Source organism: Scyliorhinus torazame, chromosome 31 (genome assembly GCF_047496885.1).
Source record: "Scyliorhinus torazame isolate Kashiwa2021f chromosome 31, sScyTor2.1, whole genome shotgun sequence".
Classification (NCBI taxonomy): Eukaryota; Metazoa; Chordata; class Chondrichthyes; order Carcharhiniformes; family Scyliorhinidae; genus Scyliorhinus; species Scyliorhinus torazame.
The window spans coordinates 32,097,820-32,114,541 of record NC_092737.1 but is presented as its reverse complement, the minus strand read 5'-3'; the positions used below and the strand labels follow the sequence as shown (position 1 = coordinate 32,114,541).

Sequence of the window (16,722 nt, the reverse complement as noted above, 5' to 3'; positions counted from 1 at the left end):
AGGTCCGACCAGAAGTGAAGCTGAAGCAGTAACCGTAAAGCTCCCGGAGACGACAACACTGGAACAAGCACCACCACCGGGGCTGAGGCGATCGACAAGGACGACCAGACCGCCCGATCGACTTGTGGCATCGGTGTAACACTAGAATGTTGTGGACTTTAACGAGAATTTTTTTCCCTTTTCCCGCTTACGAATACTGTAAATAGTTCAAAACCAAAAAACCCTGTACATAGCACAGTGTAGGGCACTGTGATGACATGCAAAAGCTTTTCCTCCCAGGACCAGCCTTGTAAACCCTTACCACCATGCGAAGCACCACCCCGCCGGGTTCATTTTTAACAAGGTGAATGTGGTAGTATGCATTAGGGGTCATGTGGGACTGTGAAGCCGTGATGTCATTGGCTGACAGATCCCGGGTCCAGATTGGCTGTTGATCACTAGCTCCGCCCTGAAGGCGGAGTATAAGAACCAGGAGTTCTCCCCCGCAGGCCAGTCTGTTGCTGAACTGCGGGGAACAAGTCACGCTTAATAAAGCCTCATCGACTTCATCTCTATTCGTCTCTCGTGAGTCTTTGTGCGCTACAGAGTAAAGCTCCCTCGACACTGTCCCATTCAAACACTCCCAGGACAGGTACAGCACGGGGTTAGATACAGAGGAAAGCTCCCTCTACACTGTCCCCATCAAACACTCCCAGGACAGGTACAGCACGGGGTTAGATACAGAGTAAAGCTCCCTCTACACTGTCCCCATCAAACACTGCTACAGCACGGGGTTAGATACAGAGTAAAGCTCCCTCTACACTGTTACCATCAAACACTCCCAGGACAGGTACAGCAAGGGCGTAGATACAGAGTAAACCTCCCTTTAACCTGCCCCACATCAAGCACTCCCAGCACAGGTAAGGCACAGGGTTAAGACACAATCGAGCTCCCTCTACTCCTGTCCAGAATTCTTCAATGCCAAATTGCTACAAGACGCTCCTTCGACAGTGCGGGACTTTCTGTGATCAAAGTCAGGCTCTCGAGGGGGGAATCCTATTCAAACAACACAAGGTTTCAACAGATCCATCCGCTGGTCAAACATTATCAGGATCATTCTCCCGCCATTTTACCCTCACTGTTAACAGTGACGCACGGGGGGCAGTTAGTACCCTCCCTCCTCACTATAAATTTAATCTGCAATCACAGGGCCAACTACGGAACTTGTCCCAGTTACTTTTGGCGCAGCAGGGTCACGGGTCAGACACCAGCTGTTTCCTTGACTGAGCCTGTGTGTTACTCTGAGCCGCCGTTTTGGCAGTACAGACTCATGGGACAAGAGCAGGTACCATTGCGATGGCTCCAGTACAGACCAATCACATGGTCAGCATCGTACCTGTGACACGGCCGTGCGGTCAGGTTTTCTGCTGATTTTCACACCTCTTGCTGAATCCAACCTGCAATTAAATCAGAAAAAATGATTAATCGTAAACTAAAAGAGTAAATCGGCCGTTTCACAATCCCAAACAAACACCTCATCCTCCCAGACCACCTGCTGCAGTTATTTATTACGTGACATTAGTTTCCCTGATGGTCTAGTGGTTCGGATTCGGTGCTGTCACCGCCGCGGCCCGGGTTCGATTCCCGGTCAAGGAATGACGCTTGGGCAGCACGGTAGCATGGTGGTTAGCACAATTGCTTCACAGCTCCAGAGTCCCATGTTCGATTCCTGGCTTGGGGCACTGTCTGTGCGGAGTCTGCACGTTCTCCCAGTGTGTGCGTGGGTTTCCTCCGGGCGCTCCGGGTTCCTCCCACAGTCCAAAGATGGGCAGGCTAGGTGGATTGGCCGTGCTAAATTGCCCTTAGTATCCAAAATTGCCCTTAGTGTTGGGTGGCTTTTGTAAGGGCCACGAAGAATCCAGCACGAGTTTTAAGGATACAAAGTAAGAACATTTATTTACTATAACATATATACATAACAGTAGCAGTAACTTCCCTTGCTACACACTCCTTCCTGCTGGTTCCTGAACTGGCCAGCTTTATTTATACTAGGAGTTTACTAGTGGTTTCTCCGCCCCCCTCATTGGGGAAGCTCATACTCCCACAGCATTGTGGGATAGTCATTAGTCCCCAGCCAATGTTAAGTAGGCAGGTTATAACAGTGGCGTTACTGGGTTATGGGGGATAGGGCGGAGGTGTGGGCTTGGGAAGTGTGCTCTTTCCAAGAGCCGGTGCAGACTCGATGGGTCGAATGGCCTCCTTCTGCACTGTAAATTCTCTGATAATCTATGACATAAAAATGTAATGCACTGGACGTCGAAAAAGAATATATGTCTGCTCTCTATCGCCATGAAACACTCCCAGGACAGGCACAGCACGGGTTTAGACACAGAGTAATGCTCCCTCTACATTGTTTATATCAAACCCTCTCAGGACAGGTACAGCAGAGGGTTAGATACAGAGTAAAGCTCACTCTCCACTGTCCCAATCAAATATTCCCACATGTACAGCACGGTGTTAGATACAGAGTAAAGCTCCCTCTACACTGTCCCCATCAAACACGTCCAGGACAGGTACAGCACGGGTTAGATACGGAATAAAGCTCGCTCGACACTGTCCCCATCAAACACTCCCAGGACAGGTATGGCACGGGGTTAGACACAGAGTAATGCTCCCTCTACATTGTTTCTATCAAAAACTCCCAGAACAGGTACAGCACAGGGTTAGATACAGAGGAAAGCTCCCTCTACACTGTCCCCATCAAACACTCCCAGGACAGGTACAGCACGGGGTTAGATACAGAGTAAAGCTCGCTCGACACTGTCCCCATCAAACACTCCCAAGGCAGGTATGTCACGGGGTTAGATACAGAGTCAAGCTCCCTCTACGCTGTCCCCATCAAACACTCCGAGGACAGGTACATCACAGTGTTAGGTACAGTGTAAAGCTCACTCTACACTGTCCCCATCAAACACTGCTGCCGCACGGGGTTAGATACAGAGGAAAGCTCACTTTACACTGTCCCCTTCGAACATTCCCAGGACAGGTACAGCATGGGGTTAGATAGTGAGTAAAGCTCCCTCTTCACTGTCCCAATCAAACACACCCAGGACAGGTACAGCAAGGGCGTAGCTACAGAGTAAACCTCCCTTTAACCTGCCCCACATCAAGCACTCCCAGCACAGGTAAGGCACAGGGTTAGACACAATCGAGCTCCCTCTACTCCTGTCCAGAATTCTTCATTGCCAAATTGCTACAAGACGCTCCTTCGACAGTGCGGGACTTTCTGTGATCAAAGTCAGGCTCTCGAGGGGGGAAATCTTATTCCTAGACTCCTATTGGAGTTCACACCAGGAGGTTCAAGCAACACGAGGTTTCAACAGATCCATCCACTGGTCAAACATTATCAGGATCATTCTCCCGCCATGTTACCCTCACTGTTAACAGTCACGCACAGGGGGCAGTTAGTACCCTTCCTCCTCACTGTAAATATAATCTGCAATCACAGGGCCAACTACGGAACTTGTCACAGTTACTTCTGGCGCAGCAGGGTCACGGCTCAGACACCAGCTGTTGCCTTGACTGAGTCTGTGTTCCTCTGAGCCGCCAATTTGGCAGTACAGGCTCATGGGACAAGAGCAGGTACAGTGGCGATGGCTCCAGTACAGACCAATCACATGGTCAGCATCGTACCTGTGACACGGCCATGCTGTCAGGATGTCTGCTCATTTTCACACCTGTTGCTGAATCCAACCTGCAATTAAATCAGAAAAAATGATTAATCGTAAACTAAGAGTAAATCGGCCATTTCACAATCCCAATCAAACACCTCATCCCCCACACCGCCTGCTGTAGTTATATATTACATGATATAAAAATGTAACGCATTGGGCGTCGAAAAATAACATTTTTCTGCTCACGACAGGCATCAAACACTCAGAGGATAGGCACGGCACGGGTTTAGCCACAGAGGAATGCTCCCTCTACATTGTTTATATCAAACCCTCTCAGGACAGGTACAGCAGAGGGTTAGATACAGAGTAAAGCTCACTCTCCACTGTCCCAATCAAATATTCCCACATGTACAGCACGGGGTTAGATACAGAGGAAAGCTCCCTCTACACTGTCCCCATCAAACACTCCCAGGACAGGTGCAGCTCGGGGTTAGATACAGAGTAAAGCTCCCTCTACACTGTCCCCATCAAACACTCCCAGGACAGGTACAGCACGGGGTTAGATACAGAGTAAAGCTCCCTCTACACTGTTCCCATCAAACACTCCCAGGACAGGTACAGCACGGGGTTAGATACAGAGGAAAGCTCCCTCTAAACGGTCCCCATCAAACACTCCCAGGACAGGTACAGCACGGGGTTAGATACAGAGTAAAGCTCGCTCGACACTGTCCCCATCAAACACTCCCAGGACAGGTACAGCACGGGGTTTGAAAAAAAGTAATGCTCCCTCTACACTGTCCCCATCAAACACTGCTACAGCACGGGGTTAGATGCAGAGGAAAGCTCCCTCTATACTGTCCACATCAAACACTCCCAGGATAGGTACAGCACGGGGTTAGATACAGAGTAAAGCTCCCTCTACACTGTCCCCATCAAACACTCCCAGGACAGGTACAGCACGGGGTTAGATACAGAGTAAAGCTCCCTCTACACTGTCCCCATCAAACACTCCCAGGACAGGTACAGCACAGGGTTAGATACAGAGTAAAGCTCCCTCTACACTGTCCCCATCAAACACTCCCAGGACAGGAGCAGCACGGGATTAGATACAGAGTAAAGCTCCCTCTACACTATCTCAATCAAACACACCCAGGACAGGTACAGCAAGGGCGTAGATACAGAGTAAACCTCCCTTTCACCTGCCCCACATCAAGCACTCCCAGCACAGGTAAGGCACAGGGTGAGACACAATCGAGCTCCCTCTACTCCTGTCCAGAATTCTTCATTGCCAAATTGCTACAAGACGCTCCTTCAACAGTGCGGGACTTTCTGTGATCAAAGTCAAGCTCTCGAGGGGGGAAATCTTATTCCTAGACTCCCATTGGATTTCACACCAGGAGGTTGAAATGAACACGAGGTTTCAACAGATCCATCCACTGGTCAAACATTATCAGGATCATTCTCCCGCCATGTTACCCTCACTGTTCACAGTCACGCACAGGGGGCAGTTAGTACCCTCCCTCCTCACTGTAAATTTAATCTGCAATCACAGGGCCAACTACGGAACTTGTCCCAGTTACTTTTGGCGCAGCAGGGTCACGGGTCAGACACCAGCTGTTTCCTTGACTGAGCCTGTGTGTTACTCTGAGCCGCCGATTTAGCAGTACAGACTCATGGGACAAGAGCAGGTACCATTGCGATGGCTCCAGTACAGACCAATCACATGGTCAGCATCGTACCTGTGACACGGCCGTGCGGTCAGGTTTTCTGCTGATTTTCACACCTCTTGCTGAATCCAACCTGCAATTAAATCAGAAAAAATGATTAATCGTAAACTAACAGAGTAAATCGGCCGTTTCACAATCCCAAACAAACACCTCATCCTCCCAGACCACCTGCTGCAGTTATTTATTACGTGACATTAGTTTCCCTGATGGTCTAGTGGTTCAGATTCGATGCTGTCACCGCCGCGGCCCGGGTTCGATTCCCGGTCAAGGAATGACGCTTGGGCAGCACGGTAGCATGGTGGTTAGCACAATTGCTTCACAGCTCCAGAGTCCCATGTTCGATTCCTGGCTTGGGTCACTGTCTGTGCGGAGTCTGCACGTTCTCCCCGTGTGTGCGTGGGTTTCCTCCGGGTGCTCCGGGTTCCTCCCACAGTCCAAAGATGGGCAGGCTAGGTGGAGTGGCCGTGCTAAATTGCCCTTAGTATCCAAAATTGCCCTTAGAGTTGGGTGGCTTTTGTAAGGGCCACGAAGAATCCAGCACGAGTTTTAAGGATACAAAGTAGGAACATTTATTTACTATAACATATATACATAACAGTAGCAGTAACTTCCCTTGCTACACACTCCTTCCTACTGGTTCCTGAACTGGCCAGCTTTATTTATACTGGGAGTTTACTAGTGGTTTCTCCGCCCCCCTCATTGGGGAAGCTCATACTCCCACAGCATTGTGGGATAGTCATTAGTCCCCAGCCAATGCTAAGTAGGCAGGTTATAACAGTGGCGTTACTGGGTTATGGGGGATAGGGCGGAGGTGTGGGCTTGGGTAGGGTGCTCTTTCCAAGAGCCGGTGCAGACTCGATGGGTCGAATGGCCTCCTTCTGCACTGTAAATTCTCTGATAATCTATGACATAAAAATGTAATGCACTGGACGTCGAAAAAGAATATATGTCTGCTCTCTATCGCCATCAAACACTCCTAGGACAGGTACTTTACAGGGTTAGGTACAGTGTGAAGCTCACTCTACACTGTCCCCATCAAACACTCCCAGGACAGGTACAGCACGGGGTTAGATACAGAGTAAAGCTCTCTCTACACTGTCACCATCAAACACTCCCAGGACAGGTACAGCACGGGGTTAGATACAGAGGAAAGCTCCCTTTACACTGTCCCCATCAAACACTCCCAGGACAGGTACTGCACGGGGTTAGATACAGAGTAAAGCTCCCTTTACATCGTCCCCGTCAAACACTTCCAGGACAGGTACAGCACGGGGTTAGATACAGAGTAAAGCTCCCTCTACACTGTCCCCACCAAACACTCCCTGGACAGGTACAGCACGGGGTTAGATACAGAGGAAAGCTCCCTCTACACTGTCCCCATCAAACACTCCCAGGACAGGTACAGCAGAGGGTTAGATACAGAGTAAAGCTCACTCTCCACTGTCCCAATCAAATATTCCCACATGTACAGCAAGGGCGTAGATACAGAGTAAACCTCCCTTTAACCTGCCCCACATCAAGCACTCCCAGCACAGGTAAGGCACAGGGTGAGACACAATCGAGCTCCCTCGACACCTGTCCAGAATTCTTCATTGCCAATTTGCTGCGAGACTCTCGTTCGGCAGTGCGGGACTTTCTGTGATCAAAGTCAGGCTCTCGAGGGGGGAATCTTATTCCTAGACTCCCATTGGATTTCACACCAGGAGGTTGAAATGAACACGAGGTTTCAACAGATCCATCCACTGGTCAAACATTATCAGGATCATTCTCCCGCCATGTTACCCTCACTGTTAACAGTGACGCACGGGGGGGCAGTTAGTACCCTCCCTCCTCACTGAAAATATAATCTGCAATCACAGGGCCAACTACGGGACTTGTCACAGTTACTTCTGGCGCAGCAGGGTCACGGCTCAGACACCAGCTGTTGCCTTTCCTGAGTCTGTGTTCCTCTGAGCCGCCAATTTGGCAGTACAGGCTCATGGGACAAGAGCAGGTACAGTGGCGATGGCTCCAGTACAGACCAATCACATGGTCAGCATCGTACCTGTGACACGGCCATGCTGTCAGGATGTCTGCAGATTTGTTGCTGAATCCAACCTGCAATTAAATCAGAAAAAATGATTAATCGTAAACTAAAGAGTAAATCGGCCATTTCACAATCCCAATCAAACACCTCATCCCCCCCACACCGCCTGCTGTAGTTATATATTACATGATATAAAAATGTAACTCATGGGCGTCGAAAAATAACATTTTTCTGCTCACGACAGGCATCAAACACTCCGAGGACAGGCACAGCACGGGGTTAGATACAGAGTAAAGCTCTCTCTACACTGTCCCCATCAAACACTCCCAGGACAGGTACAGCACGGGGTTAGATACAGAGTAAAGCTCCCTCTACACTGTCCCCATCAAACACTCCCAGGACAGGTACAGCACGGGGTTAGATACAGAGTAAAGCTCCCTCTACACTGTCCCCATCAAACACTCCCAGGACAGGTACAGCAAAGGGTTAGATACAGAGTGTGGTAGTCTGCATTCGGGGTCATGTCGGACTCTGAAGCCGTGATGTCATTGGCTGACAGATCCCGGGTCCTGGTTGGCTGTTGATCTCTAGCTCCGCCCTGAAGGCGGAGTATAAGAACCAGGAGTTCTCCACCGCAGGGGATAGGGTGGAGGTGTTGACCTTGGATAGGGTGCTCTTTCCAAGAGCCGGTGCAGACTCGATGGACCGAATGGCCTCCTTCTGCACTGTAAATTCTATGAAGTCTATGAAGTCACGCTTAATAAAGCCTCATCGACTTCATCTCTATTCGTCTCTCGTGAGTCTTTGTGCGCTACAATTTATTAAGCGTGCTTAAAGGACTATGGAGCTCAGGATCATCCCGGAATGCCTGAGGATCAGCCCCCACGCAGTGAACTCAGCAGCAGTTTTTAAACACTGGCAGACTTGTTTCGAAGCATACCTCCGAACGGCCCCCGGCCGGGTCACAGAAGACCAGAAACTACAGGTCCTGCACTCGAGGGTAAGCCCGGAGATTTTCCCTCTCAGAGAAGACGCAGAGGATTTCCAGACGGCGTTCGCAGCACTAAAGAGCATCTATGTTCGCCCAGTGAACCAGATCTACGCACGCTACCAACTCGCAACGAGACGGCAAAGTCCCGGAGAATTGCTAGACGAATTCTACGCCGCGCGGCTAATTTTGGGACGGGCCTGCAGCTGCCCGCCGGTAAACGCGATTGAACACACGGACATGTTAATTCGCGACGCGTTCGTGGCTGGTATGAACTCTCCCCAAATCCGCCAAAGACTTTTATAAAAAGAGTCGCTAGGACTCTCAGAGAGGCACGGGACCTTGCAGCCTCACTAGATGTGGCCGCGCGAAACGCCCGCGCGTACGGCCCCGACCGCGAGGCAGCCCCTTGGGCTCCGTGGACCCCCGTCGCGACAAACCCCCCCCCCACCCCACAGGCTTGCGCGGTTCAGACGCCAAGTCGTCCCGGGGGAGCCCGCTGCTATTTCTGCGGCCAGGCGAAACACCCCCGGCAGCGCTGCCCGGCCCGCGCAGCGATTTGCAAGAGCTGCGGGAAAAAGGGCCATTTCGCGACTGTGTGCCGGTCCCGGGAGGTCGCCGCTGTCCCCGGAGAAGGAGTCCTGTGCGTTTCTAACGCTCCCCAACCTCCCCAGCGCCCCATGTACGACCCGCAGGTGCCGCCATTTTGGGTCCCGGCCACCACGAGGGGAGGAGGGGCGCCGCCATCTTGGGAACCCCCCAAGCCCTGTGCGACGCATGGGGGCGGCCATTTTGTCCACCCCCGCCGCCATCTTGTGACACCCCAGCCATGTGCGATGCATGGGGGCAGCCATTTTGTTCACCCCCGCCGCCATCTTGGACGGCAACAATGGACCCCAGCATCGACGGCTCCACGGGGTTTGAGGAAGACGCTGAAGCACTACGACCACGTCTGGCCTCAGTGACGCCGGACCAAGCACGGCCCCGGACGCTCCAGACGACGACAACAACGGTGCTGATCAACGGGCACGAGACACCATGCCTGGTCGACTCCGGGAGCACAGAAAGCTTCATCCACCCAGACACGGTAAGACGCTGTTTTTTGACCACCCGTCCCAGTGCGCAAAAGATCTCCCTAGCTGCAGGATCCCACTCCGTACAGATCAAAGGCTTCTGCATAGTGACCCTAACGGTGCAAGGGAGGGAGTTTAAAAACTACAGGCTCTACGTCCTTCCCCAACTCTGCGCCCCCACATTACTGGGATGAGACTTCCAGTGCAATCTGCAGAGCCTAACTTTCAAATTCGGCGGCCCAATACCCCCACTCACTATCTGCGGCCTCGCAACCCTCAACGTTGAGCCCCCATCCTTGTTTGCAAACCTCACCCCAGATTGCAAACCCGTCGCCACTAGGAGCAGACGGTGCAGCGCCCAGGACCGGACATTCATTCGGTCCGAAGTCCAGCGGCTACTGAAGGAAGGCATAATCCAGGCCAGCAATAGTCCCTGGAGAGCACAGGTGGTAGTAGTAAGAACAGGGGAGAAGCAAAGGATGGTCATAGACTATAGCCAGACCATCAACAGGTAAACACAGCTAGATGCGTACCCTCTCCCCCGCATATCCGACATGGTCAATCGGATTGCCCAATATAAGGTCTTCTCCACCGTGGACCTCAAGTCCGCCTACCATCAGCTCCCCATCCGCCCAAGTGACCGCAAGTACACAGCCTTCGGGGCAGACGGGCGATTATACCACTTCCTAAGGGTCCCATTTGGCGTCACAAACGGGGTCTCGGTCTTCCAACGAGAGATGGACCGAATGGTTGATCAACACGGGTTGCAGGCCACGTTCCCGTATCTCGACAATGTAACCATCTGCGGCCACGATCAGCAGGACCACGACGCCAACCTCCAAAAATTCCTCCAGACCGCTAAAGCCTTGAACCTCACATACAACGAGGACAAGTGCGTTTTTAGCACAAACAGACCATCTTGGGATATGTAGTGCGCAATGGGATAATAGGCCCCGACCCCGAACGTATGCGCCCCCTCATGGAATTTCCCCTCCCTCACTGCTCAAAAGCCCTAAAACGCTGCCTGGGGTTCTTTTCATATTACGCCCAGTGGGTCCCCCAGTACGCAGACAAGGCCCGCCCCCTAATACAGACCACGACCTTCCCTCTGTCGACAGAGGGTGGCCAGGCCTTCAGCCGCATCAAAGCGGATATCGCAAAGGCCACGATGCGCGCCATCGACGAGTCCCTCCCCTTCCAGGTCGAGAGCGACGCCTCGATGTAGCTCTAGCGGCCACCCTTAACCAAGCGGGCAGACCCGTGGCCTTTTTCTCCCGAACCCGCCACGCCTCAGAAATCCGCCACTCCTCAGTGGAAAAGGAAGCCCAAGCCATAGTGGAAGCTGTGCGACATTGGAGGCATTACCTGGCCGGCAGGAGATTCACTCTCCTCACTGACCAACGGTCAGTAGCTTTCATGTTCGATAATGCACAGCGGGGCAAAATTAAAAATGACAAGATCTTAAGGTGGAGGATCGAGCTCTCCACCTTCAACTATGAGATCTTGTACCGTCCCGGAAAGCCGAACGATGCCCTATCCCGCGGCACATGTGCCAACGCACAAATTAACCGTCTCCAAACCATCCACGAGGACCTCTGCCACCCGGGGGTCACTCGGTTCTACCATTTTATAAAGTCCCGCAACCTCCCCTACTCCGTGGAGGAGGTCCGTACAGTCACAAGGAACTGCCACATCTGCGCAGAGTGCAAACCGCATATTTTCAGGCCGGATAGTGCGCACCTGATCAAGGCCTCCCGTCCCTTTGAACGCCTCAGTCTGGATTTCAAAGGGCCCCTCCCCTCCACCGACCGCAACACATACTTCCTGAACGTGGTGGACGAGTACTCCCGTTTCCCCTTCGCCATCCCCTGCCCTGACATGACAGCGGCCACAGTCATTAAAGCCCTTAACACCATATTCACACTGTTCGGTTGCCCCGCATACGTCCATAGCGACAGGGGGTCCTCCTTCATGAGTGACGAGCTGTGCCAGTTCCTGCTCAGCAAGGGTATAGCCTCGAGCAGGACGACCAGCTACAACCCCCGGGAGAACGGGCAAGTAGAGAGGGAGAACGGCACGGTCTGGAAGACCGTCCTACTGGCCCTACGGTCCAGGGATCTCCCAGTTTCACGGTGGCAGGAGGTCCTCCCGGCCGCCCTCCACTCCATCCGGTCGCTACTGTGTACCACCACTAACCAAACGCCTCATGAGCGCCTCCTTGTCTTCCCCAGGAAGTCCTCCTCTGGAACGTCGCTGCCGACCTGGCTGGCGGCCCCAGGTCCCATCTTGCTCCGGAAACATGTGCAGGCGCACAAGTCGGACCCGTTGGTCGAGAGGGTTCACCTCCTCCACGTGAACCCGCAGTACGCCTACGTGGAGTACCGCGACGGCCGACAGGACACGGTCTCCCTGCGAGATCTGGCGCCCGCCGGCAACACGCACACCCCCTCGACACAAATCACCCCCTCCCTACCACCGGCGCACCCCGCGACAGCCCCCTTCCTGGGAGGATCTGTCCTCCTCCCAGGTCCGACCAGAAGTGAAGCTGAAGCAGAAACCGTAAAGCTCCCGGAGACGACAACACTGGAACAAGCACCACCACCACCGGGGCTGAGGCGATCGACAAGGACGACCAGACCGCCCGATCGACTTGTGGCATCGGTGTAACACTAGAATGTTGTGGACTTTAACGAGAATTTTTTTCCCTTTTCCCGCTTACGAATACTGTAAATAGTTCAAAACCAAAAAACCCTGTACATAGCACAGTGTAGGGCACTGTGATGACATGCAAAAGCTTTTCCTCCCAGGACCAGCCTTGTAAACCCTTACCACCATGCGAAGCACCACCCCGCCGGGTTCATTTTTAACAAGGTGAATGTGGTAGTATGCATTAGGGGTCATGTGGGACTGTGAAGCCGTGATGTCATTGGCTGACAGATCCCGGGTCCAGATTGGCTGTTGATCTCTAGCTCCGCCCTGAAGGCGGAGTATAAGAACCAGGAGTTCTCCCCCGCAGGCCAGTCTGTTGCTGAACTGCGGGTAACAAGTCACGCTGAATAAAGCCTCATCGACTTCATCTCTATTCGTCTCTCGTGAGTCTTTGTGCGCTACAGAGTAAAGCTCCCTCGACACTGTCCCCATCAAACACTCCCAGGACAGGTACAGCACGGGGTTAGATACAGAGTAAAGCTCCCTCGTCACTGTCCCCATCTAACACTCCCAGGGCAGGTCTGGCACGGGGTTAGATACAGAGTCAAGCTCCCTCTACGCTGTCCCCATCAAACACTCCCAGGACAGGTACAGCACGGGGTTAGATACAGAGTAACGCTCACTCTACACTGTCCCCATCAAACACTCCCAGGACAGGTACAGCACGGGGTTTGAAACAAAGTAATGCTCCCTCTACACTGTCCCCATCAAACACTGCTACAGCACGGGGTTAGATACAGAGTAAAGCTCCCGCTACACTGTTCCCATCAAACACTCCCAGGACAGGTACAGCAAGGGCGTAGATACAGAGTAAACCTCCCTTGAACCTGCCCCACATCAAGCACTCCCAGCACAAGTAAGGCACAGGGTGAGACACAATCGAGCTCCCTCTACTCCTGTCCAGAATTCTTCATTGCCAAATTGCTACAAGACGCTCCTTCGACAGTGCGGGACTTTCTGTGATCAAAGTCAGGCTCTCGAGGGGGGAATCCTATTCAAACAACACAAGGTTTCAACAGATCCATCCGCTGGTCAAACATTATCAGGATCATTCTCCCGCCATTTTACCCTCACTGTTAACAGTGTCGCACGGGGGGCAGTTAGTACCCTCCCTCCTCACTATAAATTTAATCTGCAATCACAGGGCCAACTACGGAACTTGTCCCAGTTACTTTTGGCGCAGCAGGGTCACGGGTCAGACACCAGCTGTTTCCTTGACTGAGCCTGTGTGTTACTCTGAGCCGCCGTTTTGGCAGTACAGACTCATGGCACAAGAGCAGGTACCATTGCGATGGCTCCAGTACAGACCAATCACATGGTCAGCATCGTACCTGTGACACGGCCGTGCGGTTAGGTTTTCTGCTGATTTTCACACCTCTTGCTGTATCCAACCTGCAATTAAATCAGAAAAAATGATTAATCGTAAACTAACAGAGTAAATCGGCCGTTTCACAATCCCAAACAAACACCTCATCCTCCCAGACCACCTGCTGCAGTTATTTATTACGTGACATTAGTTTCCCTGATGGTCTAGTGGTTCGGATTCGGTGTTGTCACCGCCGCGGCCCGAGTTCGATTCCCGGTCAAGGAATGACGCTTGGGCAGCACGGTAGCATGGTGGTTAGCACAATTGCTTCACAGCTCCAGAGTCCCATGTTCGATTCCTGGCTTGGGGCACTGTCTGTGCGGAGTCTGCACGTTCTCCCAGTGTGTGCGTGGGTTTCCTCCGGGTGCTCCGGGTTCCTCCCACAGTCCAAAGATGGGCAGGCTCGGTGGATTGGCCGTGCTAAATTGCCCTTAGTATCCAAAATTGCCCTTAGTGTTGGGTGGCTTTTGTCAGGGCCACGAAGAATCCAGCACGAGTTTTAAGGATACAAAGTAAGAACATTTATTTACTATAACATATATACATAACAGTAGCAGTAACTTCCCTTGCTACACACTCCTTCCTGCTGGTTCCTGAACTGGCCAGCTTTATTTATACTAGGAGTTTACTAGTGGTTTCTCCGCCCCCCTCATTGGGGAAGCTCATACTCCCACAGCATTGTGGGATAGTCATTAGTCCCCAGCCAATGCTAAGTAGGCAGGTTATAACAGTGGCGTTACTGGGTTATGGGGGATAGGGCGGGGGTGTGGGCTTGGGGAGGGTGCTCTTTCCAAGAGCCGGTGCAGACTCGATGGGTCGAATGGCCTCCTTCTGCACTGTAAATTCGCTGATAATCTATGACATCAAAATGTAATGCACTGGACGTCGAAAAAGAATATATGTCTGCTCTCTATCGCCATCAAACACTCCTAGGACAGGTACATCACAGGGTTAGGTACAGTGTAAAGCTAACTCTACACTGTCCCCATCAAACACTCCCAGGACAGGTACAGCACGGGGTTAGATACAGAGTCAAGCTCCCTCTACGCTGTCCCCATCAAACACTCCTAGGACAGGTACATCACAGGGTTAGGTACAGTGTAAAGCTCACTCTACACTGTCCCCATCAAACACTGCTACCGCACGGGGTTAGATACAGAGGAAAGCTCCCTCTACACTGTCCCCATCAAACACTCCCAGGACAGGTACAGCACGGGGTTAGATACAAAGTGAAGCTCACTTTACACTGTCCCCTTCAAACACGTCCAGGACAGGTACAGCATGGGGTTAGATTGTGAGTAAAGCTCCCTCTGCACTGTCCCAATCAAACACACCCAGGACAGGTACAGCAAGGGCGTAGATACAGAGTAAACCTCCCTTTAACCTGCCCCACATCAAGCACTCCCAGCACAGGTAAGGCACAGGGTGAGACACAATCGAGCTCCCTCGACTCCTGTCCAGAATTCTTCATTGCCAAATTGCTACAAGACGCTCCTTCGACAGTGCGGGACTTTCTGTGATCAAAGTCAGGCTCTCGAGGGGGGAAATCTTATTCCTAGACTCCTATTGGAGTTCACACCAGGTTCAAACAACACGAGGTTTCAACAGATCCATCCACTGGTCAAACATTATCAGGATCATTCTCCCGCCATGTTACCCTCACTGTTAACAGTCACGCAGAGGGGGCAGTTAGTAACCTCCCTCCTCACTGTAAATATAATCTGCAATTACAGGGCCAACTACAGAACTTGTCACAGTTACTTCTGGCGCAGCAGGGTCACGGCTCAGACACCAGCTGTTGCCTTTCCTGAGTCTGTGTTCCTCTGAGCCGCCAATTTGGCAGTACAGGCTCATGGGACAAGAGCAGGTACAGTGGCGATGGCTCCAGTACAGACCAATCACATGGTCAGCATCGTACCTGTGACACGGCCATGCTGTCAGGATGTCTGCAGATTTTCACACCTGTTGCTGAATCCAACCTGCTATTAAACCAGAAAAAATGATTAATCGTAAACTAAGAGTAAATCGGCCATTTCACAATCCCAATCAAACACCTCATCCCCCACACCGCCTGCTGTAGTTATATATCACATGATATAAAAATGTAACGCATTGGGCGTCGAAAAATAACATTTTTCTGCTCACGACAGGCATCAAACACTCCGAGGACAGGCACAGCACGGGTTTAGCCACAGAGGAATGCTCCCTCTACATTGTTTATATCAAACCCTCTCAGGACAGGTACAGTAGAGGGTTAGATACAGAGTAAAGCTCCCTCTACACTGTCCCCATCAAACACTCCCAGGACAGGTACAGCACGGGGTTAGATACAGAGTAAAGCTCGCTCGACACTGTCCCCATCAAACACTCCAAGGGCAGGTATGGCACGGGGTTCGATACAGAGTAAAGCTCGCTCTACACTGTCCCCATCAAACACTCCCAGGACAGGTACGGCACGGGGTTTGAAAAAAATTAATGCTCCCTCTACACTGTCCCCATCAAACACTGCTACAGCACGGGGTTAGATGCAGAGCAAAGCTCCCTCTATACTGTCCACATCAAACACTCCCAGGACAGGTACAGCACGGGGTTAGATACAGAGTAAAGCTCCCTCCACACTGTCCCCATCAAACACTCCCAGGACAGGAGCAGCACGGGGTTAGATACAGAGTAAAGCTCCCTCTACACTGTCCCCATCAAACACTCCCAGGACAGGTACAGGACGGGGTAGATACAGAGTAAAGCTCGCTCGACACTGTCCGCATCAAACACTCCCAGGACAGGTACAGCACGGGGTTTGAAACAAAGTAATGCTCCCTCTACACTGTCCCCATCAAACACTCCCAGGACAGGTACTGCACGGGTTTAGACACAGAGGAATGCTCCCTCTACATTGTTTATATCAAACCCTCTCAGGACAGGTACAGCAGAGGGTTAGATACAGAGTAAAGCTCCCTCTCCACTGTCCCAATCAAATATTCCCACATGTACAGCACGGGGTTAGATACAGAGGAAAGCTCCCTCTACACTGTCCCCATCAAACACTCCCAGGACAGGTACAGCACGGGGTTTGAAACAAAGTAATGCTCCATCTACACTGTCCCCATCAAACACTCCCAGGACAGGTACAGCACGGGGTTAGATACAGAGTGAAGCTCGCTCGACACTGTCCCCATCAAA

The 16,722-nt window shown here is 52.0% G+C and overlaps 1 protein-coding gene and 1 non-coding gene across 2 annotated transcripts in view; one reads left to right on the top strand and one right to left on the bottom strand.

The window, feature by feature from the left end:
• The window catches only part of LOC140404601 (uncharacterized), a 79,031-nt gene that overhangs the window by 35,893 nt on the left and 26,416 nt on the right, over positions 1 to 16,722 (bottom strand). The window contains exons 10-15 of the mRNA XM_072493201.1: positions 15,461 to 15,521; positions 13,508 to 13,568; positions 7,425 to 7,477; positions 5,393 to 5,453; positions 3,673 to 3,733; positions 1,376 to 1,436 (exon numbers count right to left, since the gene is read on the bottom strand). The gene's annotated coding sequence lies outside the window, so the exon portion shown is untranslated. The remainder of the gene's footprint in view (positions 1 to 1,375; positions 1,437 to 3,672; positions 3,734 to 5,392; positions 5,454 to 7,424; positions 7,478 to 13,507; positions 13,569 to 15,460; positions 15,522 to 16,722) is intronic.
• On the top strand, positions 1,564 to 1,635 carry trnad-guc (transfer RNA aspartic acid (anticodon GUC)). Its single transcript has one exon. It is a non-coding gene; the product is annotated as a tRNA-Asp (tRNA).